Consider the following 17,703-nt stretch of genomic DNA (forward strand, 5'->3'; position numbering starts at 1 on the left):
GACTCGCGTCTGGGCATACCCTGCCCTCTTAGGGCGAACAGAGCAAAACCAAAGGGGATGATGGACGGAGTATTGGACATTGCAAGCACTCACCCCCAGTAAACTGATCTGGGTTTAATCCATCATCATTCTTTAGCTCACTCCGCCACCCCAGGGCAGACATGGCCATATGCAAATTAGTCTGACCCTGTGCCTCATGAGAACAGTCCAGCCCGAACTGCCAAGCCATGTCTTCCCTGGACCATAAACAAGCATCCTAGGACCTGTGTCTGGCTAATCAGCCGTCATCAGCCAGGCTAGCTTGAATCCAGTGGAAAAGTGAGCAAGGGACCCACGTCTGGGCATACTCTGCCAACTTAGGGCGAACAAAGCAAAACCAAAGGGGATGATAAACGGAGTGTTGAACATTGCAAGCACTCACCCCCAGTCAACTGATCTGGGTTTAATCCATCATCATTCTTTAGCTCACTCCGCCACCCCAGTTCAGACATGGCCATATGCAAATTAGTCTGACCCTGTGCCTCATGGGAACAGTCCAGCCCGAACTGCCAGGCCATATCTTCCCTGGACCGGAAACAAGCATCCTGGGACCTGTGTCTTGCTTATCAGCCGTCATCAGCCAGGCTAGCTTGAATCCAGTGGCAAAGTGGGCAAGGGAACCACGTCTGGGCACACCCTGCCAACTTAGGGCGAACAAAGCAAAACCAAAGTGGATGGTGTACGGAGTGTTGAACATTGCAAGCACTCACCCCCAGTCAACTGATCTGGGTTTAATCCATCATCATTCTTTAGCTCACTTTGCCACCCCAGTTCAGACATGGGCTTTGATTCTGTGGAAAGTAGGCCTGTGGTCCAGGGTGGTACATGGGTGGCCATCTCATAAATGGGTTTTGGGGCGGATGGTTGAACATTGCCGGTGCATAATTCTGACCTTGGTGGGGGTATGTGCCCCAAGGTTGTTGCTATCTAGGTGTTCTTTCCCTGCCTCGGTTTCTGTGTGAGCTACCTGTGCTGGAGCCACTGGATAGAGATGTGTTATCTCCTGAAATAACAGATGACGTGTCCTGCTTATTTGGTGCAGTGTAATTGTCTTCAGCATAGGGATATACCTTGTTGTAGGAGAACCTCTTACGATCTTTTTGAAATATTGGTAAATTTACATTGGGCCAGGTACTATTTATATCCCACCATTTCCTTATTTGCCTCATCCAGCTCATTTATAAAGGATGTGATAGTGGTCTTAATATGGTTTTCTGTGGCCTGGATGTCAATAATCATAGCATCTGACAGTCTCTTTGCAGTTTTTATTATGAGGACTAACCAGTCTCTCGTGAAGTGCCATGCAATCTGTGCCCAGTCCTTCTTCAAGGAAGCATCCTCCAGGAAGATCCTGGGGGCATTGGTCACTAGCAGGTCCTTCCGTGCGGTATTAGTACGGAGATACTCAGTGAGGATCATACCATGAATGATGGTGCAGACCCTGTTCCGCTTTTGCCCAGTTAGTTTGTCCGAGTCGGTGTTTTGGGCTATGGTCTGTGATATGGTAAAATTAGCTAATAAGGGGTGCCAGTGAGGATTTCACTGATTTCTTCCTCACTAAAGGTCAGACTGGGGTTCCACCCTGTAGCTAGTTCCCTTTGATCTTTATAAAGAATATTGTTTACCTCGATATTATGTCAGTGATCTGCCTGATCCTGACATCCACTGGCAGTTAAATCCTCATGACAGACTCACAGGATACATTTACGAATCTCTCCTGGAATGTCAATAGCCTGAATAATAATATTAAGAGAGGCACAGAGTTCCAATACCTTAAGCGCCATTCCCATTCAGTGGTACCACTGCAAGAAACACACTCATTAGGTAATTATTTCTCCATATTGCCTTGAGGAAGCTACTCTAGAGCATTTCACACCGGCTACACTAATACATCACAGGGTGGCATGCTACTTCATAAACACTTCCTAATGCAAGTCACAAAGCCCCATTATGACAAACTAGCCCAATTTCTTATGATTGAAAGGGATATGGAGGGCTACCACTGGTCACTTTATGCCCCCTTACACTGGTGACTATAAGCACTCACAGGGATACTCCTACTAACCCCTCCTGGGTGGCACACTGATCGGGGAGACTTCAACTTGGCCATGGACCCACACCTGGGCACCAGCAACTCTCATACATGCAAATGTTTTAGTCTGAAGTCATGGACCCTATACCTTTGGGTCAAGTTCGGACAATATAAAACTCCTCTCCCCCCAAAAAATTGGGCTGCGACCTTGGCCCTAACGGACACTTTGTGACTGTTTCCCCCATGAGCTGCGGAGTACACTTTTTATTCCCACTTCCTTAGATGTCATTCTCAACTAGATCACTGCTTTTGTGCCCTTGACAAGCATAATCAGTATGTCTAGCTCCCAAATATTGCCACACCCCACTTGGATAACACACTTGCAACTCTTACACTCAAACGCCTTGAGTAGGGGTAGGAGGGACACTGACACCTAAGCAACTTATGGTTTAAGGACCCTTTCTTTAATACCTCCTAAGCCAACAAATAACAGATTATTTTGTCACGAACACCACCAGAGTAGACTCCCAGCTACTAATTGGAAAACCGCGAAGACAGGCCTATGGGGACAAACAGTATCCTACCAGACAGCAAAAAAAGGCAGAAGCCAGAGACATTTTGGAATTAGAAAATTCCATACACAAAGCAGAGGCAGAACAGGAAGGGATGTTGAATTACTGTCATAGACACAACATAGGCATGCTGAGACTGGAATTCCAGCAGAAAATGCTGGGCTCTGCATCCATAGCGTATATGGCAACCCAATACAAATTATATAAATTTGGTGATAAGAAAGGAAAGTTGCTATACAGGTTAGTGACTGGGGAACAGGGTATACACCTGCTGCCTAGCATAGTTTTTGTTACAGCTCAAACCTTAAGAGCCTCCCACCACATAGCCTGGACATTTTTCACTTATTAAAGCCACCTCTATACTGAGCGCCCCATACCCCCGGCTGAAAGGGACTATCCAATAGTCGAAGATCTACTTGTGCCCACACCCGCAGAGGAAGACAAACAGGACTTAGAGGAGCATTCATGGTCAAAGAAATTCTAGAAGCCATTCAGTCGCTCTCAACAGGGAAAACACCCGGCCCCAACAGCTTCCCATGCAAAATGTAGAAACAACATGTGTCCTGTTTGGCCGCCCCATTGCTAGACATTTATAATGTAGCCCTACCCACTGCATTCACCAAGTTAATATTATGCTAGCACTTTCCAACACTGAGACCAAGCGCAGATCTGTACGTTGACAGTATATGTTCCGCCTTTGGAACGTATGAATTTCGACCCTCTTCCTCACATGTCTTGATACTTTACTCTAAACCATGGACCAGAGTCGGGGTAAATGGAAAGACATCCCCTATTATTCATATAGAGAATGCCTTCCATGACCCCTTCTATTTGCCTTAGTCATTGAACCACTGGTGATCAGTAGAGATGCACTACTCATCGGGTTCTGCTGGCCAAAGGGCTTGGCAACATTACAAACTAAAATGATGTACAGAGAGTTGAAACTTTTCAAACACTCACCCCAAGTCACAATTATGGGCTTAATCCATTGTTATATTGCTCGCTACATCAATCCAATTTGGACCCAGCCTGATGCAAATCAGTCTTGACCCTGCTCCTCATGGGAACAGCCCAGCCCAAACTGCCATGCCAGGTCCTCCATGGACCAGAAACAAGCCTCCTGAGAACAGTTACAGGGTATCAACCTTCATCAGCCTGGCTAGCTGGAATCCAGTGGCCCAGCAAGCAGGGGGCCCATGTCTGGGCATACCCTTAGCCACTTAGGATGAACATAGCAACATCACAAAAAAAACATGATGGATGCAGTGTTGAAACTTTTCAAACACACAACCCCAGTCACAAATCTGGGTTTCATTATATTGTTATTTTGCTCCCCACGTTACTCCAGTTTGGACCCAGCCATTTGCAAATGATATGGAAGGCAGGGTCACTTTATACTGATGACCTCCTGGTCTACATTAGCTATCCGGAATCCTCCCTACTTCGGGTTGTGCCCATGCTTCAAATATACCAGACGCATCAGGACTAACTGTAAGTTGGTCCAAATATCCTTATATCCACCGATATGCGCACAAGATGACATACAGGCCATCCAACCTATGCACTGGGTGACTCATCATTTCAAATATTTCTGGATGAATTTTTAAATTTATAAACAACAAGCATGCGACCTGAATATTGCACCCTAGCTAAAACAAAAAGAAATATGAACATATGGGAGAGGCTCCCACTGAACATATTGGTTAGGGGTGCCCTATTCAAAATGATCTCCCTCTCAATACTTCTTTACACATTGAAAAATTTGCCTCACAGCATACCACCACCTTTTTCACTACTCTTCAAGTAGCCATAGTGAAATTTGTATAGGTAGGGGGAGAACCAAAAATTGCATACCGGGTGTGCACTTTGTCACCTTACAATGGCAGCTAGGAATAGCAGTTTTCTGCCTGTTTTGTTGGGTGCGCCAAATACTACCCATTAATGACTGGCTCTGTACTACTAGGAACTCCCCCACATTAGCACTAGAGCAGCAGGCTCTCAAGCAATATTAAACACTAGATTTGCTCTACGGCCCTGCATCCATGCAACCCTCACCCCAGTGACTCGAATATCTTCAAAGTGCTGGTATCAAGCAATGTATGATGGATAAAGAGTCACGGTGTGCCGACAGTTGGAACTCCACTATGTATAACCTGGCTGAAACACACAGTGAAACTTTAGGGCTTCAAATCGCAGGACATCATAGGGATAGCTAAGCTCATAAAGTGCTACAGGAGACTGTTCCATAATCAATAACCACATATGCCAACAAATCTTGCAAAATGATGTTACACGCAGGATCTGCGCCTGGAACCCAGCAATTGGCAGTTTGGTCGGGTAAGGGTGCTTGTTGCACCATTTCCTTTGTCTGGATTTATTTCCCTGGAAAGTTGAGAAACTTCCACATATCTCTCATTTTGGGAGCCATGCTCGTAACGAGGATAGACGTCTTTGGTCAGCGTCTTGCTATTCCATTCTCCTCCGCTGGCGAGTCCTCTTCCATGAGACTCATGCAGAGGGGAAACTGAAATAGTCAGTGTCTTGCTGTTCTGTTCTCCTCCTTTGGTGAGGCCTCTTCCATGAGACTCATGCAGAGGAGAAACTGAAATAGTCAGCATCTTGTTGTTCCGTTCTCCTTCGTTGAGACTCATGTGGAGGCGATATATATCTATATAGATATCTATATATATCTATCTATATATATATATAGATATATATATATACTTTCATCAAAGTGGTCTTTCTTTTCATATATAAATAATATATATATATATATATATATATATATATATATATATATATATATATATATATATATATATATATATATATATATATATATATATATATATATATATATATATTACCTACTGGCGGTCGCCAGTAGGTATATATAGTTAGGATTTTTTCCCTATAGGATTTCTGAAAATTCTATGTCTAATAACTTTGGCGTTTGTGGACGGAATCGGCTGAAATTTTCAGGAAAATGGCACATTTTGTTTCTGAGCAGCTCCTGGAAATTTGGGGGGTGTTCGGCAAGGGGGGGCTGAGATAAAAGGGGGGTCCCAAAACGCGTTTTTCCCATGGTAATTTCCATAGGGCGGTTGGCCTCACTTTTAGCCCGAACGGCTGAATGGATTTCCACGAAACTTGGCAAAATTGTAGGGACTGTTAGCCCGATGTGCCTTTGCTAGGTCTCAATATATGTGCTTCAGTGGATTTTGAGAAATTAACGTTTAAAACAAGATATATATCTGTAACAGCGCTCCGGGCAGCGCTCCGGTTCGCGAACTTTTCGCGTATCGGAACTTTGCGAAGCGAAGCTGATTGGCTCTCCGGTGTCTGTCAACATTCTAAACAGTCCGGAGCGGCCGCCATCTTGTCTCTCGGTAGGATCAAGAGACAAGAGGAGGCCAAAACAAAGGGGGAAATTACCATAAGGGGGCATAGTAGATCCTCGTTGACCCCCTAGGTTTTATGTGGAGGTTTTAAAAGGGCCCAGGAGGGTCTTTTTGTGTGGTGAGCGCCAAGTTCGCGAACCGGGAAGCGTTCTGGGCAGCGTACTATAAGGATAAAAGAATGATAGACTTTTCTAATACTGTATGTTAATTGTTTGTTGTTTTTGTTGTTTTTTTTTGTTTTCTTTATTTTTAAAGTATTTTTTTTATTTTGATTGTTTTTCATAATTTATTAAACTTTCTAACATTTCAGTGTCTGAAATGTCATTATTTTCTTGGAATATAGTTTGCAATCTGTGAGGTTGTAAAATGTCCTCATTTTCAAGGAGGTCATCTACTGCTTGGACACATTGCAGCAGTTCTTTATCCAAAGTTTCATCCATAAATTCCATGTCAATTTGATCAATTGTATCAATCAATTCTTGGCTGCTCTCTTGCAGGTCCATTTCAAAAGAAACTTGGTTTTCGCCTTCCATTTTGCCTGAAATTTGGATTAAAAAAATATATATTAGTAGAGATAGGGCACTGTTGGGAATAATTTTTTATCAGTGAATTTATCTTTGGGCAGTGTATAGTATCAGAGTGGAAGTAGGAATATAAAAAAGTGTATGTGATTTAACGTAAGTAAATTTATAATTATACAAGAGAAGTCTAAGTCCATCCATAACTATAACAGAGAAGTCTATCTAAATCTATAACTACTACAGAGGGATAGTATATAACTATCTAAAAAAGTTTACCATATTTACTTATAGTGCACAATATACTTCAGTTTTAAAAATAACAACTTACCTTTAGAAACAAGTTGAAGTGATTACTGATATTCCAAATGATATATACAACAAGAAGTAGTAGTCAAAATGGCTGTGTTTCCTTCTCTTCCTTTATATATATTCAGGTATATAACCAATCAAATGTCAGGTAATAAAAGTAGAAAATGAAAGTAACATTTTCATTGGTTGTCAATTCCAACACTTCAGATGTGTTTTGTGAAGTAATTTACCTCACGGTATTTAGAGAGGTCTACAGGCTAAATGGCTAAAAGGAATTTCAATCAAATTTGTGAAAATGAAAGGGATTGTTATGTAGTATGAGCTAATCTATATTTGGTGAGAGTGTCTCTGGTCGTTTTTCTGTAAATTACTTTCCCACCTTTTTTTTGGACCGCTTCCCGGGAAGCGGCTCGGTTCGCGAACTTTAAGCGTCACGGGAGTCCACCATTTTATGTTTCGGTCGCATTAAGATACAAGATGGAGGGCAAATAATGTTTAGAATGGGTAGAAGGGGTCATGGTAGACTTATCTTGACCCCCTAGGTTTTCTGAGGGTGGCTGAGGAGGCTTATATGTGCGGAAAAAAACATTTTTTTTAAAAATTCCGCGAGGTTAGCTTTCGGTTCGCGAACCGGGTAGCGCCCCGGGGAGCGTATTTTGTGGAAAATTAGTGAAAAAAGTTAGAAAAAAATAATAATTGTGAGTGATCAGATGAAGGGTAGCTCTGAGAAGAGCTTTTGGGTTTATGGTACATTTAGGTACTTATAAGTAGGTACCAATGCACAGTCTTAAATTCAGAATGAAAATTCTTTTGCCCTCATCTGAGAAGTGAACTCCATCTCCTCTGTAGATATCTTGCATGTAGTAACGCAAGTTATTGTTGTACAAGGAGCCCATTCCATGGTCTCTCATGTAAGCTGAAACAGATTTGTTTACATGCTTCCTCGCTTTCTCAATTTGTGGACAAAATTGGTTGGACCACCTCCATTTCTGTCTTTGGCATATATTGGAATATACCAAGGCAGTTTGAGGAAAAAGTGCCATTAATTGCTCAAAGGTGTCCTTTAAAAGCATTTCCAGACCTACCCCAGTCAAAGTGCCCAAATCATTACCTCCACAGTGCACAATTAACAGGTCAGGTTTTGGCAAATGCATAAAGGTTTTCACCAATGGTATCAATTGGTGACATTTTAATCCTCTTTGGCCCAACCACTTAATTTCCACATCTTGTAAATTGAGGTTAGGTAAATTTCTGTTCTCAGCATACCTTTGAGCCCAGTGGATGTAACTATGTCCAACAATCCAGACTTTAAACATGGTGAGAGAAGGTTGTGCTGCAGTCAGATGAAGTGTGGTAATGAAAGGGCAGTTGAAACAGTAGGAGTTTGTAAAGAAAAAAAACTGTGGAGTTTCAGTGCTAATGATTCATTAGCAGTGATTGGTGGATTTCCATTTCTGAAAACAGAAAGTTAGGGTGCATGGATGTGTTCTTTGAAAGATGTAATTTGAATGGTCAAGGAGAAAACATTTAATGAAAGATTGCACTGGATACGCAGGTGCACTGAGAGTTCAGAGTTCAATTGAAACATTGTTGTGTGAACTTGCAAACATGAGAGGTCTTTCAGGAGGTGGTTGCTAAGCAAAAAAGGCAGAGAGGGCAGAGGGGGGAAGGGTTTTGATTTGAAAAAAGTGAGGGAAGAGTTATGATTGGCTAATATGAGAGATATGTGTAATGAATATCTGTATTTCTATGCTTTCAATAGCTGCAGCCTCTGGAGTGCATCCTCTTTGTTCTGCTGAAGACAATTTGGTGTATTTCTGAGACTGTTTTGAAACTCAAAAAGTATTTGCTAAGGTGAGAAAAGATTTATTTAATTTAGATAGAGAATAGTATGATTTAAGGAGAAAATGATGAAGACAGCTGTGTTTTTAAAATGTGGCTTTGTCTCAAGTGATATACAAATAGATGTTGTTTCTTTGAGAAATTTTAATTGCATATTTTGTGTAGCAATCTGGCATGCAGTAACACAAGTTATTGTTGTACATGGAGCCCATTCCATGGTCTCTCATGTAAGCTGAAACAGATATGTTGTGTTAAAAAACGATTTTTGAAAACAATTACATTTCTGGATATGTTCTGCTAGAGCTTCATAGGTTGTTTGGGTCATATTTATAAGGCATTTGAGTGTCTATGATGTTATTTTTCCCTTTTTAAATGGAAAGCGTTCTTCATGGGGCAAGTTTGTTGTAAATACGCTCCCACCTGTGCTTGGCAAATTTAGATTTTGATTATGGGAGTTATATAGCCATGTTAATAATGTCCCAAAAATGGTGCAAGGGCATTCAATAAAACGCTTTCATGTGTCTCAAGGACATTTTCAGTCATTTCCTCTTGAATGCAGGTATACAATTGATTTATATGCTGTGTTTAAAAACGTTTTTTGTAATTAATTACATTTCTGGATATGTACTGCTAGAGCTTCATAGGTTGTTTTGGGTCATATTTATAAGGCCTTTGAGTGTCTATGATGTTATTTTTCCCTTTTTAAATGGAAAGCGTTCCTCATGGGGCAAGTTTCTTGTACATACGGTTCCACCTGTGGTTGGCAAATTTAGATTTTGATTATGGGAGTAACATAGCCATGTTAATAATGTCCCAAAAATGGTGCAAGGGCATTCCTAAAAACGCTTTCGTGTGTTTCAAGGACATTTTTTATCATTTCCTCTTGAATGTAGGTATACAATTGATTTATTTGCTGTGTTTAAAAACGATTTTTTGAAAATTATATTTCTGGATATGTACTGCTAGAGCTTCATAGGTTGTTTGGGTCACATTTATAAGGCATTTGAGTGTCTATGATGTTATTTTTCCCTTTTTAAATGGAAAGCGTTCTTCATGGGGCAAGTTTGTTGTAAATACGCTCCCACCTGTGCTTGGCAAATTTAGATTTTGATTATGGGAGTTATATAGCCATGTTAATAATGTCCCAAAAATGGTGCAAGGGCATTCAATAAAACGCTTTCATGTGTCTCAAGGACATTTTCAGTCATTTCCTCTTGAATGCAGGTATACAATTGATTTATATGCTGTGTTTAAAAACGATTTTTTGAAATCAATTACATTTCTGGATATGTACTGCTAGAGCTTCATAGGTTGTTTTGGGTCATATTTATAAGGCATTTGAGTGTCTATGATGTTATTTTTTCCCTTTTTAAATGGAAAGCGTTCCTCATGGGGCAAGTTTCTTGTAAATTCGCTCCCACCTGTGGTTGGCAAATTTAGATTTTGATTATGGGAGTAACACAGCCATGTTCAAAATGACCCTAAAATGGTGCAAGGGCAATTTAAAAAACGGTTTCATGTGCATTAAGGACATTTTAAGTCAATAAGGAAACACAGGTGATGTAATTCTGAAATGAGGAAAAGAAACTTTACATTTTTCAATTACATCACTAGTGTTTCCTAGGTTTATGAATGACATTGTGCAGATGAAGTTTAGGTGTGACCACAGATTCAAAAGATGTCTGCCCTTTGTTCAAGAGTGAAGTGGACATGACTTACTTCATTGCTAGGCCTTCACATGTATTATCTCCTTTGTTTTCTTAAACAAGTGAAAATCTCATCTGCAACCATGTGTTGGCCTCACCTCAAACAAACAAAACAGGTGATGGACCGAATGTGGATCAATGACACCCATTTACCCCAGTCCAAAGATCTGGGCCCAAACAAACCTCTAGATAGGCCACACTTTATCGTCAACCTGAATAAATCATTTAAAATGTTAGGGAGAGATTTATGATTGTTGTATGCCTGTTTTATACCACTGTGTGTCATTTTTGTGACGCAGTGGTGGTGCAAAAGATTTGCTATGTTATATAATAAGTAGGGTGTTAAGTTTTTGATGACTGTTATTCATTTACTGTTTGGTAATAGTGGTTAATAACATTTTTTATTATATTTTTCCACAGATTCAACTGCACATCATTTCTAAATTTAAAAAATGCCAACTAAGAATCGAATTAGAAAGGCGAGAAAACGTCAAAGACAGCAAGATCATGTATTATTGCAGCAGTCCTCTACCCAAAATACTCGTGAAATCACCAAGAAAGCTCCGGGTAAGAGCACGAAATCATTCATAAGAAATATTTGTAGTAAAAAAAGTATTTCTCCCAAAAATGTTTCAGTCCAGAAAAAGAAAAGCAATTTAAATGGAAAGGAAAGACCCATCAAAAATGTTACTGGTAGAGGAAGAGATAACTCTGTGCATGATAGTAGAAGGAAACAACAGTTTAGGGACATTCGAAAATGAATGTTCCGCAACAGGATAATAGTTAATTTATTAAAAAATATTAAGAAAGGCCAACAGAAAGTGGCATTTTATAAGAAGAAGAAAAATGTAGAGAAAATTATTGATCATGCTTTTGAAATTAAGCGAAAGTTGTTTATTTTGATAATCAATAGAATTAGGAAACTAAACAAGGTAATTTCTGATTTCAAATCAAATAGTAGATGGAAGAGAGTAGTAAATCGTAGTAACTTTTGTGAAGTTTTTTCCGGAGAATGGATGCATAGTTCAAGTTGTGAGGCATTTTTTAATGAAGAGAGTTACTTTCAGGATAATGATTTGGTGTTTGCAGTTGACACCAGTGGTCGAGCTTATGAAGTGAAGGATGGTTGTCCAGTTGAAAAAGAAAAACTTGTGACAACAGAGACAGACGAGGTGTTAGGTAATGAGGTTTTAGGAAGACGTCCTAAGGGTCCTGTGTACATTTGGAAGTGTAGTTCTATTTGCAGTGTGCGACAGGTTTCCATCAATTTGGTTTGTGATTTTATACGGACATTTAATAAGAAAAGTTTGAAGCAGAAAATGAAGTTGTTGCAAGATTTAGATCCTTGCAGAGTGAGACAAATGACAGGTTTGCGTGGTCATTCACTGGCTTGTCTTTCCAGGAGAGTATGCCAGAGTGTTTTTCATCATTTCAGGATGCTAGCAGTGCATCATAATAAAGTGAGAAAATTAGTGAGAATGTTGTATTATGCTAAGAGTCCAGCAAATATGCTTAAACAATTATGTGCTGCTCTTTTGCATGGTTCTGAAATAGATGTCAAGAATATTTGTGAAGAAATTGAGTTTTGTTACTTTGGTAGTAAAGATGAGAATGTTCAAATTTACCCAGAAGTAGAGGGTAATGTTGAAGATAATGTACAGGTTTTTAGTACAGATAAATTTCAGAAGGAAATTGCCACGTTTCAGATGAAATCAAGTGAGAGGCCTAATTTCACTTTTGTGTGTTGTCGACGCACTTATTATAAGAATCAGACTAAGTTAGTGGATTTATATGCAAAAAGTGAAAGGGAAAATAATAGTGAATGGAAGGATTTTGCCACATACTTGATGGTAGAAAATTATTTTGATTTGGGATTGGATCAACGTGTATGTACTTATTGTTGTAACAAATTAAACCAAAACCAGATGCCTGCTAGGGCAGTTCATAATAATCTGGAATTGGTTGAGGTTCCTTCTGAATTGAAGGATTTAAATACTTATGAATCTATTTTGATTCAAAGTATCCATCCCTTTCAGGCTATTGTAAGAATGGAGCCAAAGACAGGGAAGTTGCCTCCATCAGATTTACAGAGAGGATTAAAGGGAAGAGTTGTTTATTTGCCTCTAGATTTGAACAAAAACATTAACACAATTGGAGTAGAAAAAGTGGAAGAGGAACCTCTGGTTATCTTGGTTAATGGGGTTCCGACAAAGAATAAGAAAATATGGCAAGATTTAGTGGATGTTAGGAAAGTCAAAAAGGCAACATTGTATTTGAAGAAAAATAATAAGTACTATATAAATGTATATGTTGCAGAAGAGGAAATAAGTGATGAAGAGGATAGCGATTTGTGTGCTGGCCAAATTGAGAAAGTAGAGGCCTCTAAAAGTGAAGAAATATATGAACATTATAGTGTTCATCCTTTGCATTCCAAGGAAGTCATGGGGAGTGCAATTGAGTTGTTTCAAATGAAACAAGCCAAAGGGAGTCCCATTAGTGTTTGGGAGGAAAGTTTAGAAGCTCGGTGTTTCCCACAGCTATTTCCAACAGGTCAAGGAGGAAGATACGATGAGCGGCCTCATCAAATTCCTGCGTCCGAATACCGGACTTTACGATTGTATGCAGAAGATCCTAGGTTTCGTCAATGCATTCCCTATTTGTTTCATCTCCTGTTTGAAAGCGATCTGTCTGGACTGTCATATGCAGTGAACCACATCTTAAAAAGTGGTATACAGATGCAAAACATCTCGGCAAGTGACTTTATGCATAAAGTCAATGTCCAAGACAGTATTTTGGATTCTCACCTAATTATTCTCATGGCGTGTCAGCGTGGTACTAATGAGTACTGGTACCGTCGTCATGGTGATTTAAAATGTATGCTGAGGAACTTAGGAACTCCAACATGGTTCCTTATTCGGAGCTGTGCCGAGTATGGCTGGGAAGACTTACTTGAATTTCTACGAGAGGCAAATGGAAATATTGAAAACATTGAATTCAAGACACCTGGAGAACTGTGTTCTTTGGATCCAGTGAATGTATGCAGGTACTTCAATCATAGATTTGAAGCTATGATGTCTTTCATCACAAATAAGAAGAATCCACCTCTTGGAGAGGTGTTGGATTTCTTCTGGAGAAAGGAGTACCAAGCAAGAGGTGCTCCTCATATACATATGTTGCTGTGGATCAAGGATGCACCTAAATTTGGAACAGATCCGGATGACTTAGTGATGAACTTCATAGAACAGTATTCTACGTGTGCTGTTCCAAACGCAACGGAGAAGAAAAGCCTAAGAGAACAAGTTCTACGTTTCCAAAGCCATCGTTGTGGAAAGTACTGTCGTTGTATATTCAGAAACAAGGACAAGTTCTAAACCAAATGTCGTTTCAACTTTCCACGACCGGTGATTTCTAAAGGAAGAGTGAACAGTTTGATGTCTTCGCTGCGACATAATGTCACGAGGAAATCACCCAAAAATACATACAATTTGAAAAGGAACGAAGAGTTCAAGTACATCAACGACTACAACCCAGTGATTTTGTCCATGTGGAATGCTAACATGGATATACAGTTTGTGGCTGACAACTGTATGGCTGTGGCTCGGTATGTGACATCTTACATCACCAAAAAAGAAAAGACAGAATTGAAGGATATGTGGGAGGACATTTCCCATGAAAAGAGCCTCAGCAAGAAGTTGTACAGTTTCAGTCTGAAGATGTTGTCGCATCGAGAAATCGGAGCTTACGAATGTTCTGACCGGTTGTCTTCAGCAAGTCTCTATGCCAAATCCAGGAGTATCGTTTGGGCGAGTCTTGGTCTTGCTGCAACGCGAAATCGAGTTCTAAAACCTGTCCGGGAAATTGAGTATTTGGCGGAAAAGGAGTCAAACAGTACCGACATTTTAAAAACCAACATGTTGGATACATATTATCCAAATCGAAGCAGTCATCTTGAGAATGTTTGTCTATATGAGGTTCTCCAAAATTATATATTCAAGAGGAACAACAAAGAAGATATTGAGAAAAGAGTGTATGCTGTAATTGGAAGTGAGGGATGTCTGGTGAAGCAAAGAAAATGCCAATTAGTAAACCATCGAAAATTGAGTGGCGAATCTCCAGAAAAAAAGGAGTTTTTCTATTTAGCACTTTTGCAACTTTTCAAGCCTTGGCGTGCAGAAGAGGAACTGCTTGGAGATTTCCTCTGTTACGAAGACTCTTTCACTGCTGCTAAGGAGACCATAGAATGTCCTGCTTTTCCCAAATATCAAGAAATGTTGACTTTGGAAATTGAGCAGGAAGCAACGATTGCAGCCGAAATTGCCAGAGACAGTTCTCAGGATAGTCAGAGTTCTGTTTCATTGAGTCAGGATCCACTTGGAGGACCTATTATCGAAAATGAAGCTGCCACTGCTATGAATGAAGTGGAAAGAGCCATGGCACATGCTCAGGAGGATTCAGTTAACTTAGAAGACTTGGAAAAACAACTCAACGTTGAGCAGAGGAAAATATATGATGAAGTTACCAAGCAAATTGAGCATGGATTAAGTCATGAGAAGAAAGAGTGCTCATGTACATGGTTGAAGCCTGTCCGACTGTACGTGAGTGGAGAAGCGGGAACTGGAAAAAGTTTCCTTATTAAAGCAATTTCTTGTTATTTGCAGGAAAGGACTGAGTCATCGCTGTCTTGTGTTGTCACCGCTCCTACTGGACTGGCAGCACATAACATTAAAGGTATTACTTTGCATCGTCTACTGATGCTGCCAGTGGAGCATGATAACAAATTACAATACCACAAGTTATCTGGGGATGCTTGTTGTGAAGTTTCAAGAGTCTTGAGGAAAATGAAACTTCTTATCATTGATGAAGTAAGCATGGTTTCCAATGTCATGCTTGCCTTTGTGCATTTGAGAATGCAAGAAGTTCTTAAAACTGAGTATGATGTGTTATTTGGTGGCAAACACATCATTGTTTTCGGAGATCTTCTGCAGCTGACACCAGTAAAAGGTCAACCTGTGTTCAAAATACTCACGCATGAAGATACCAGGAAGTGCCTAGGGAGCATTGGCAACGTCAATATATAGTTAAACTTCAATTATGCTGAACTGCATGAAAATATGCGTCAGGCGAAGGATGAAGATTACAAGAATATTCTACAAGATATTAGAATTGGAAAAGTGACCGAGCATGGAAAAGAAGCTTTAAATGCACGATTACTTTCAAATTAATATCCCGAACAAGACATTGTGCCTGAGAATATTTTTCAGAAGTTACTGAGAAGAAATCCGGAATATGTTTGATGCCAACTCTTGCAGAATGTGCCATCTTCAACAACAAAATGTTGAATTTAGAAAAGCAAGAGATTGTGAAACTTGAAGCTATTGACAGAATAGAGCATATGGGATCAACAATTATTTTGTCTGAGAATTTGAAATCAAAATTGGATTCATTAGAGAAGACTATATCTAAAACAGCAGGTTTTGAAAAGACTTTGAATGTGTGTTTAAATTGCCGAATCATTTTGAGAAGGAATTTACATGTTGAAAGAGGTCTGGTAAATGGATCAATGGGTAATGTTGTGGATTTTGAGAAATACAGAAATAGAGATGGAATTGAATTTTTAAAAATTAAATTTGATGGCATTGAGGAAGTACAGCTAATTGGTCGTTGTTCTGCTAGGTTTTTGCTTGTTAAAGACTTATATGTTCGCCGTAAACAGTTTCCTGTTTGCTTGGCATATGCGGTGACAATCCATAAATTGCAAGGTTTAAGTGTAGATAGTGCATTGGTGAATATTGGCAGTTCTGTGTTCAAGGAGGGTATGGCATATGTGGCATTGTCACGAGTTAGAACTTTATCGGGATTGTACTTGATTGACTGTGATGTCACAAACATTTGTGCGGATCTAGATTGTGTTAAGGAATACAATAGGTTAAGAAAAGAGTATGCGCCACATTTACCTCAATATCCTTTGTTTGAGAAACGTGTGGTAGGCCGGAAACGAAGAAATATCAGTAATAGTAGGGAGGTTGTAGCAAAAAGACCAAAAGTCGATGAACCGAAAATTGTTAGCAGAAAGAAAGTGGATTCTGTTGAAGATGTTGTCGGTTTTCAATTTGAAAACAGTTCTGGTGTCAACTGCTATGCAAATGTAGTGGTTAATGTTCTCTTTTCACTAGAGAGTTTAAAAGAACAGATTGTGTTGAATTCAGAACAAAGTTTATGCTATTTGTTGAATTCTGTTTTCGAGAAATGTAGCACTGATCGAACAAAAGTAGAAAGTGTGTCTGAAGTTCGTTATCTGGTAGATGAATGTTCAGGTCAAACAGACTTCTCTGAAAATAATCAGCAAGATTGTCAGGAGTTTTTAATGTATATGCTTGATGTATTGCAAGATGAGGGTGTAGATGTAGATCACCTGTTTGGGCTTTCTTATCAATGGCAGCATGACTGCGAGAACTGTATGGTATCAAGTACTACTAGTGTAGACTCAGAAAGATTTATATATTTAACTTTGCCAGACAGTAAATCAGTCTCCTTTAATAAGCTAGTAAATGCAGCGGATCACAACATGGAGTGTAGCCAATGTAAATCTGAAATGATGTCAACATTATTTATACGTAGATATGGCCAGTATGTCATTATAATGATCCAACGATGTAGGCCTGATGGATCAAAATTGTCAACTTTAATAAAAAAATTGTGGCTTCTCAGCTGTCAATATCAGGAAGGACTTTTGTAACTGTAGCAATTATCTATCACGATGGTCCTTCAACAACATCAGGACATTACACAGCTTATTTAAAGTCTCAAAACGGCTGGTCATTCTGCAATGATTCTGTTGTAACTTTCAAAAAAAAATTGCCGTTTGACCTTAAAAATTCTTACCTGGTGTTTTTAAAACCAAAATTTTAAGGAAAGAATCTCGGGATTTCCTCTGAGGAATTGCAAAAGGTTCATCAAGTAGAGGGAATGTAAGTCTGCAATGCTGTCTAGATTATTGGTCCAAAACTTTTATTTATAATGTCAATTTAAAAATCCAACTATATAAACCTGATGCAAGTAAGTCTGCTTCATAGTAAGCAGTATCAGTGTCATAGGAAAAGGAGAACATGAGTGAGAAAGAAGGGTAAGATATTAGTAGTCCAGGATTGTGAAAGTAATCTTAAATGTTTTCTTTTTGAAATTTGCGAAAATAGAAAATGACGGGATTTGATTGGAAGAATTACAAGAGTTGTGAATCGCTGCAACATGATTTGGCCAAGTGGAAACATGTGGTAGAATGTG

This window comes from Lissotriton vulgaris, chromosome 5, assembly GCF_964263255.1.
Source record: "Lissotriton vulgaris chromosome 5, aLisVul1.2, whole genome shotgun sequence".
NCBI classification, from domain to species: Eukaryota; Metazoa; Chordata; class Amphibia; order Caudata; family Salamandridae; genus Lissotriton; species Lissotriton vulgaris.